Raw genomic sequence first — 9,631 nt, 5'->3', positions numbered from 1 at the left:
CTTGACGACAGAGAGAGAGAGAGAGAGAGAGAGAGAGAGAGAGAGAGAGAGAGTAGCAGCGTCACAAATTAAAATTTCTGTGGATGTTTTGTCATGGCATTTATTAAGAAATAAAAGATTGGGCCAATGAATAAAAAAAAAAATGAATAATCCAGATTACTTTGGAACTTTTAACAAAATATTTCCTCTCTAATAAAATTAGTAAATCACCCTTTTCTCTTCTCGAGAATTCAGTTGGAACTGGAACAACGGTTGGAGAGTTAGTAAAAAAAAAATTCTTTTGAAGTTCAAAATAAAAGCGGGAGCTTAATTTGGGAAATATGTCTCAACGGATGATTTAATATAATGTTTTGTATTATACGACTACTTTGACATTACCAATAAAAAAAAACTTTTTACAGTTCAATCCTTAGCCATTTTTCAGTGGACTGACAACGTACTTCAAGCACTCGTACATGATAACTATATTCTAAAACCTTGTTTATGTCAGGTTTTAAGTAGTTACTTAGTTGCATATTACTCAATGCAGTATTTTGAACACTAAAACCACTTCAAAAATAATGACTGGGTGTTCTAGTTCGCCTTTCCTTGGACTTGATCATATTGTGGTTTACAAAGAATCATAACCCATTCTTTGAGTTATATTAGGGCAATTCTCTTGAATAAACTTCAAACCTGAACAGGTAACACTAACATCGTTGTATGTAAGGGCAATTAGTATTACGAAAATGCAAACATTTAAAGATATTAGTGAAATAAACTGAGATTCAGCTGAGATTTATTCTTTTAACACCTTCGAGGAGCGATGCACTTTTGACAGTCAGTTTAAGCTAAAAGTTTAATATATATTAATATATAGAAGATATCTTGGCGAATCATAGATGCCTTGGGATGCTGCGATGCGGTTAATCTAATTTAATTCCTTCACGTCTTTAATATTCCGAGAAGCCGGAAAGCTGTAGGTTCTAGCGCCATTCTTATTTTTTTTTTTTTAACGCAAATACCCCTTAACATCCAAAGGGGATTATATATATTTTGCATTCATCCCTAGCCAGGATTATATAGTGCATAAGTCAACCGATTACCTCTGATGAAACCCCCATGGAATAAGTTCGAATCCTGGACAGTGCGAATGAACTTTTCATATATAATTTCCTTTAGGGTAAGTTACAGTATTCCCACGATAACGGGAATTCGATGTTAAAGGGCATATGAGGGTCGATATTTAAGTATGTATGTATGTATGTACGTATGTATGTATGTATGTATCTATCTATCTATCTATCTATCTATATATATATATATATATATATATATATATATATATATATATATATATATATATAATATATATATATGTATATACACACACACACACACATATACACACACACATATATATATATATATATATATATATATATATATATATATATATATATATATATATATAATATACATACATATGTGTGTATGTGTGAGCATATTGAATTTACAAAATACTATAGGCCTTTTCCCCTTATGGACGGGGTGAGTGGGGTTACATTAGGTGTATAGCCTGTGGTACATTCGCACTAATTGTCAGCAACGTTTCCATCACTGATATAGTTTAAATGTTATTAGCGCAACGTTACCAGCAAAGCAATGCAAGGAAAAAATTTGATGTAAGCATACAAGCAAGGAAAATTTCCTATAAGATACTTTAATCGATACTTCTATATCACTAAGAAATCAAAACTACTTTGTGTACTGGATCCTTTTTTTGATATTCTACATATTTTTTCCAGAGTCACATAAAGTACGCCGAATACTTCTGCTGGCTCTGCAATCGTTTGAGAATCTAAACTTGTTTTGCGCTTTTATCTAAAACATTTCGATAACAGGGAATTTCCCTCGGATGCACAGCAACGTCGAATGTTAACATATTATTGCCATTATATCTGGGTCAGAGTTGTCGAATATGAGCGACAGAATTTTATTTCGCCATTACCGAGTGTTTCAGTTAAACGGTCTTTCTGACTGCTTGACTTTTTTACTCGTTTGCTTCTGTGAGAATTGTCTTCAGTCATTTCCAAATAGAAGGCAGACGAAAAGATTTTATTTGAGAACAGGAATTTACCAGCTTGTGAGAATTTCTGGTTGCTATGAAATAATTTGTTTTTAGTCTTTGATATTTCTGTGAATTAAGTTTTTCATATTGCATCCAATACCAAAAAAAAAAAAAAACAATTCTTTGTGGACTCGTTCCATTTTGAAAACAGCCGCAATGTTGCAAATGGGTTCTACTGAATAATTAGTAATAGTTTCGAGTAGAATTTAACCTCAGCGGCATTTTCAATCATTTTGCGGAAGATGAAAGTTGCCTCTATTTGGACAAAACTTTGTGAACATTATGAAAGCGTGACGAATAAATGGGGTAATGAATGCTGAATGAAATTAAGTAAACTGACACTGATATTGAAGAGGAAAAATTAAATGTTTTCTGTATCACTGATTTGAAACTCTTAACTCTCAAAGGGGCTGGGCATGTTTGCTGCTATAGAGAGAGAGAGAGAGAGAGAGAGAGAGAGAGAGAGTAGGGTGCAGTGAAATCTTGAATGCATATCGCAAAATGACATCACTTTTTGGTTCCCGGCTTTTGCATATATTGTACCAAGAGTCGCCAAAATCTTTGGATGCTGGGTATAAACTTCTTTATCATTCCTCGTAAACAGAGAAAGAAGAGTCAGAGTTCCGTACGAATTTTTGAAAGGGAAGGAAGATGTCTCGTTCTTGTTATTATATATAAAATTAAGTAGAGATAAGATTCGTGTAAGAAAGAAGAGCAATATTTCTTAAGTTTTCATTCACGCGCTTTTTAAAAACAATTCTTTATTAGTGATGAAAACCAAAAATACGGCGTTTGTGTTCTTGAATATAAAAGAGAGAGAGTGGAAGGAGATGCTTGAACATACCCTTCCCTTTTGGAAGAATTATATCAGCACTTTTAGTGACAAAGGAGAAGTCGCTCTCTAGAAGGAAGACGACTGAATAGTGCGTGTGTGTGTGTGTGTCTGTGCGTTAGTGTGTGTGCGTGTGTGTGTGTGTGTGTGTGTGTGTGTGTGTGTGTGTAAGTGTTTAGACGTCATAGTAAACCGAGATATTTTACTACAATAAATCAGAAAACATTATCTATAATCTTTTATTTCTTTTGACTAAACTAGATAATTTTAATTTGCTATAACTTTGATCATTTATAATAAATTTATCTTATATATGAAATGGTCTTTGTAACTTGCAGGAAATAATTCGAGATATATTTTAATATCAACGGAAGTGAGCGTGATAAAAAGTGTATCCTTATTCTTTTCAGAGGAAAAGAAAGGTAAACCGCTATTATCATCTTGACCAATGTAATTATTTTATTTCATTCCTTTTACCTCTGACTGAAAAGAATTCGACACTTACCTATAATATCAGTATGAACATAATTTCTGTACCCACGCGTAAAACAAACACATGTTTCCACTCCTTAAAGTCACGATGAATAGTATGACAAACAGTTTGTTTTGATTACAACACAAAGGCATTATTTTCTTTCCGTTTCCAGCAGCGCAGATTATCGACGGGGTATCAGATGTCGCCGAGATTCCAAAACCGATTTAAACTTGGGGCTAAAGACCGGACCTTCAGCGAAATCGTCTTTGTTTTATATTTCTTTATTGATTTTTTTCTGTTCGAAATCGATGAGAAAAATTCTGCAACTTTTCTCATCAGTGAAATCTTTTCCTTGGACGTCAAGCGGAAAGGAAAACTTAAAAGCCAATCTTTCATGGCGTGGGATAGTATTATTATTATTGTATATGTATATATATATATATATATATATATATATATATATATATATATATATATATATATATATATATATATATATATATATATATATATATATATATATATATATATATATATATATATATATATATATATATATATATATATATATATATATATATATATATATATATATATATATATATATATATATATATATATATGTGTGTGTGTGTGTGTGTGAGTGTGTGTGTGTGCGTGTGTTTTGTAAACGCAAAAGAATCCGGAAAACACAGGGATTCTGTGAATTAAAAGACTGTGTGGTTATTGAATAGCAAAGAGAATTGATTGAGTGGATTGGGTAACCGGATCTAGAAAGTAGAATGCTGGATTGCAAAAGCTGGTTTTGGAATTGTATAGAAATACTCGAACGCATTGGTTTTCTACAACATATTGCACATCTCAGATTAATATATTGGAACGAAATCTAATCAACTCAAGCAATTTCCCCTTAGAGGAGGAACTATGTATACACATATATATATATATACATATATACATACAGACATACATACATACATACATACATACATACATACATACATACATATATACATATATATATATATATATATATATATATATATATATATATATATATATATATATGTGTGTGTGTGTGTGTGTGTGTGTGTATGCATGTATGTATATATGTGAATGTGCATATCCTTATGTGTATAGTTTGTACCTATGAGTTAGGTTAGGTTTCTTAATTATATTTATCTTTGATCATCGATTGAGTTCATCTCTGTCTCTCTGTCTCTCTCTTTTTCTCTTTTAAGCGGTTATTTTTGTTGTTTTCTTGTTTTATATAAGCGAACTGGTTGTTCTAAATTTACATCGATCTCTATGTATTTTCTGCAACAAAATCTAATAGAGCCACATATAATAATTTTTTTATGAACCTTTACTAAGCTTCGCTTCCCGGAGACTCCTCTTTTCAACCCTCCAATAATCTGTCTACAAGAGTACTCTATGGTCCGATAAATAACCGAATTGTCTGCCTGAAAGCATTATCCTGTTCAAGAGAGGCGGAGCGTGAAATAGAAAATGCTCCAAGTAAGTGCGAAAGCCAAAGGGAAAACTTTACACAATCTGCAGAGAGCCTTTGGAACGCCCATCTTCATTCTCACTTGGAATTACTGCAAAAGTTTTTTCAAGTGTTCTTGAATCAACTTTTCATCGGTCATTGCCTACCTATATATATATATATATATATATATATATATATATATATATATATATATATATATATATATATATATATATATATATATATATATATATGTATATATATATATATATATATATATATATATATATATATATATATATATATATATATATATATATATATCTATATCTATATCTATATATATCTATATCTATATCTATATCTATAATGTGTGTGTGTGTGCGTGTGTGTAATGTTGCCATTTACCTTTTTCCCCTCTTGTGTGAGTGGCCCCGTATGTGTACATCTTAGTATTTCTAAGTATGTTTATACGGATGAGGTCGCTGGCATTACGTCCCTTTTTCTCGGCCACAAGGAACGCTAACGCTCATCCACAATAGGCCGGAACCGTTTCTTGGACCAGGCAAGCGCGAGTCAATCACTGTACCATTCGACCGCAATATACATTATGGAACAATCCCTTCACCTTTTCATTTTTTTGTTTAAATCTGTTGCTCTCTTTATGTACATCTCTCCCTTTCCTTTCTCCTTCTTGAAGTTTTATTTGTGCCTCTTCTGGGTGTAGGCTTTAGGTTGGCTGATATATATCAGCTTCCGCATAGAAAATCTCTACAGGCAGTTTTAGGCCTTAGCTTTACGCATACGTTTTGTAGCTAATGGTTTTCCTTAGAATCCATTTTATCTTTATGTTTAAATATCTTAATATTCCCGTCTTTATGCTTAAATATCAAAATGAAAGCAAATGGCGATCTTAACAAGCACTCACGCAAACGAGTTACTCCATGACCAGTAATACCATTACTATTATTTTATTTTTTTGAATTAGGTTCCAGTGTCAGAAATTACAAAGCAACTTCGACAAAATAATGTTTTATCAGTCCTATAATGCCAGTTATTAACTACTTTTTTTTTTATTCATCTCTCAAGACCAAAATAACAAACGAGGAAATATTAATTTGACAGTAAAATTGGCGTCAGCTGCAAAGACGAAACCAATACACATAAACACACACACACAGTCAAAGGAAAAACATGATCTTTATGCGAAGCATTTATATATACATTTAATACAGTAGACGATAAATCCATACCTGTATATATCAGTTGTTTGTAGCGCTATTGAGTTAATGAGATTTTTTACCAACAAATTAATTTTTTTTTTTATAACAAAACCCATTGACAGTTTAGGAGAAGAAATGGGCTTTAGGGAAATGTTTAAACAACTGGAAAAGGTTTTATATATACAGAGGAATATACATATAGCCTGCGTTAGTTACCAAGCAGGCGACAACAGCTTTTCCAGAGACTTTCTTAAAGGCTCAAGGTCTCTCAACTGTCAACACTACATATCAATCACAGGACATTCTCCTCAATATTAATTTCAACATTTGTGTTGCGTTTTCTGTTATCCTGAAACAAATTTCAGTTCATTCTTTGAGAGAGAGACAGAGAGAGAGAGAGAGAGAGACAGACACACACACACACAGAGACACACACACAGTCACTGTTTTGAGAGAGTTATTGATACAACATGAAAAAGGAGATATAGAAATGGGATTATTACAGATAAATATATTATATATATATATATATATATATATATATATATATATATAGAGAGAGAGAGAGAGAGAGAGAGAGATATATATAGAATGTACTGTTATGAGAGAATTATTATTGGTTATAATGTATATATTATATATATATATATAGATTTTTATAAGATAATTACTTATAATTTTATAACAAGATATATTTCTATCTTAGCGAAATACATATCATATATTATTGAAATGTTTAAACAACATGCAGGAAAAAGTAAAGTAAAAATATATTTAAAGAGGAATATGCGTTGGTAGAATTATTCTGCGTTAGATCTTACTACGGCGACGACAACAGCTTTTCCAGAGACTTACTTAAAGGCTCAAGGTCTCTCGAGGATCAGCGACGAGGAACAGCGAAAGCCGGTCAGAGTGCCACTCGACGACATTCTCCTCAAGGCTAACATCTTCTGAGCCGATTTCAACAATTTTGTTGTGTTTTCTCTTATCCTGAAACAAATTTCAGTTCATTATTGATAAAGAGATGAAAGAGAGAGAGAGAGAGAGTTTAGGGTCATTCACTGTCATGAGAGAGTTATTATTGATAGATAATGAAAATGGATTTTAGAAATGGGATTATTAAGGAGTAAATAATTGCAGAGAGAGAGAGAGAGAGAGAGAGAGAGAGAGAGAGAGAGAGAGAGAGAGAGAGAGAGAGAGAGATGAGGAGGAAGAGTCAGGCACTGTTATAAGAGAGTTTGTACAGCTAAATATTGAAAAGAAAGAAACAGAAAGGGGTTTATTACCAGTCACGGGTAAACAAGAGAGAGAGAGAGAGAGAGAGAGAGAGAGAGAGAGATGGATTGAGGTTGCATTGCCCAAAAGCACTTTTTATTTCCCTTAACGGATAAACGATAGAATCTCCGCGTAGTAACTTACGCGAAAGAAAAGTTTGCAAATTGATGTATCTCACGCTCTGAAGAAGGAGAGAAAAAATATATCGACGAAATATAGCAAACTCATAAACTTCTTTTCAGAGTTTAAGAATTATCGGGAGACGCGCCGTAGGGTCTGTGTTTTCCAGAGAAGAAAGGGGTTGTTTTTATTGGAGAAATCTGCAAAAACTTCTTATTCCTCCTCTATAAATAACATTCTAATCCATAACTGAAGAGCGAACAGAGAAATTCCCTTTTTTTATGGCACCTGGGTTTTCCTTTTCGTTGTTTCTATCTTTGCACTTGCATCTCGTAATATGAGATGGAAGTAAGCCGTTTACATACATTATTTGTGTACCTTCTGTGTAATTTTCTTTTAAACATTGGGAAAATGTTTGGATATTTGGGTTTTATCACTTTCAAGTGTATATGTTTTGGTTTTTAATCACACTGTCTATGTCAGACCGATATCTGGAGCAGATCATCATAATCCCTTAATTTTGCATGTACGTTATAATGCTCAGGTCTTTCTGTGAGGTTCGCATGGTTTGGTGTTCTGTTTTCACCATCCTGTAAACCACAGTCAGATACTGTTGTAAATAAAAGCTGGAAGATGTTGTAGACGAATCATCGATGCAGAAACAATTGATAATCAGATAAAGAAACAAGATAACTTATCTGAACACTGTTCAAGTAAATAAATAGACGCAAATATGCCACACACTCAAATTGGTATATAGAGGAAATATAAATGATAATTATTCAGATGAATGAACAGATGCTGGAAGAGTGCTCAATATTCAAGTAAACAAGAATTTGCCTTTTCCAAGGAGGTTATGTCTTCAGGCCAGTTTGTTGGTTTGTCTGCTCTGTAGGAGGATTACCCAAGAAGATATCTGTAGACTTTTTCCGACCCAGTTAGGGTTTCTTATCTGGGATCATGGGATTAAATTCCGGGAGATATAGGAACATAACTTTCTGGGAAAAGGGACTGTGTTGGTTGTCCAGCCTTGACAGAGTTTTGTAGTCTCACCTCTTTCATTTGAAAACCTGACTTTCTGCATCCACTGGATAGTTAGTGCTGTTCAACATTCCCTCACTTCCAATGTCTTTTGCCTAATTATTATGGTTACCTGTATTATTATTTATGGATTTTTTGAAGATCTCAAGTGTCCCACGTTCCTGCTTTGAACTGCGCCATAATCACTGTACTTTGGCATTCCAAGGTCTTAGATTTGAGGTTCAGGCACTTTTATACACTTTCTTTTTTTGTTTATTTATTTATTTATTCATTGTTTATTAAATATTTTTTGCCTGTTACCTTGCTATTTGTAGCTGATTTAATTTATTCAGCTATTTAGTTGTTATATTTATACGTACGCATAAAAACATACACATATATATATATATATATATATATATATATATATATATATACATATATATATATATATATATATATATATATATATATATATATATATATATATATATATATATATATATATATATATATATATATATATATATATATATATATATACGTACATATATTCCCCTCTTATTTGTTGTTCTGATTGTCTGTTTCCACAACTTTACATTTAATCTCATGAAAAGGAGTTATACAAAATAATAATGATAATTGCAACAGGCATCAGGTATTCTCCATTTGCACTTGAGATTATAAGCTGTCTTCTGTCTCCTCTTATCTCTTCACTTCTACATTTCTGTTAAACAGCTTTCAGCATTATTAAAGGAGTCCTTGAAACTAAGTGAAATCTGCCAACTTTCCATCTGCCTTCGGATGCATCAGGGTATGAAACTGGAGTAAGCTCCTAACGTTACAATCGATGGAAATTGTTTCACGATTACTTTCCATAAATTAAAAAGTTCATTCAAGTTCATGCGAGGGAAATCAGAGTTGGTTAACTCTCTCTCTCTCTCTCTCTCTCTCTCTCTCTCTCTCTCTCTCTCTCTCTCTCAAAGCCGATGGTAGAGTTTTCAGTTTCATCAATTTAGTCTTGCCGTGAGACCGAATAGTTCTCCGACGGATGCCTGCTTGAGATTATCTGCTGGAAAGAAGC

Source organism: Macrobrachium rosenbergii, chromosome 9 (assembly GCF_040412425.1).
Source record: "Macrobrachium rosenbergii isolate ZJJX-2024 chromosome 9, ASM4041242v1, whole genome shotgun sequence".
In the NCBI taxonomy this organism is placed as follows: Eukaryota; Metazoa; Arthropoda; class Malacostraca; order Decapoda; family Palaemonidae; genus Macrobrachium; species Macrobrachium rosenbergii.
The sequence above is the reverse complement of the archived record's forward strand: the minus strand, read 5'-3'. Positions refer to the sequence as shown.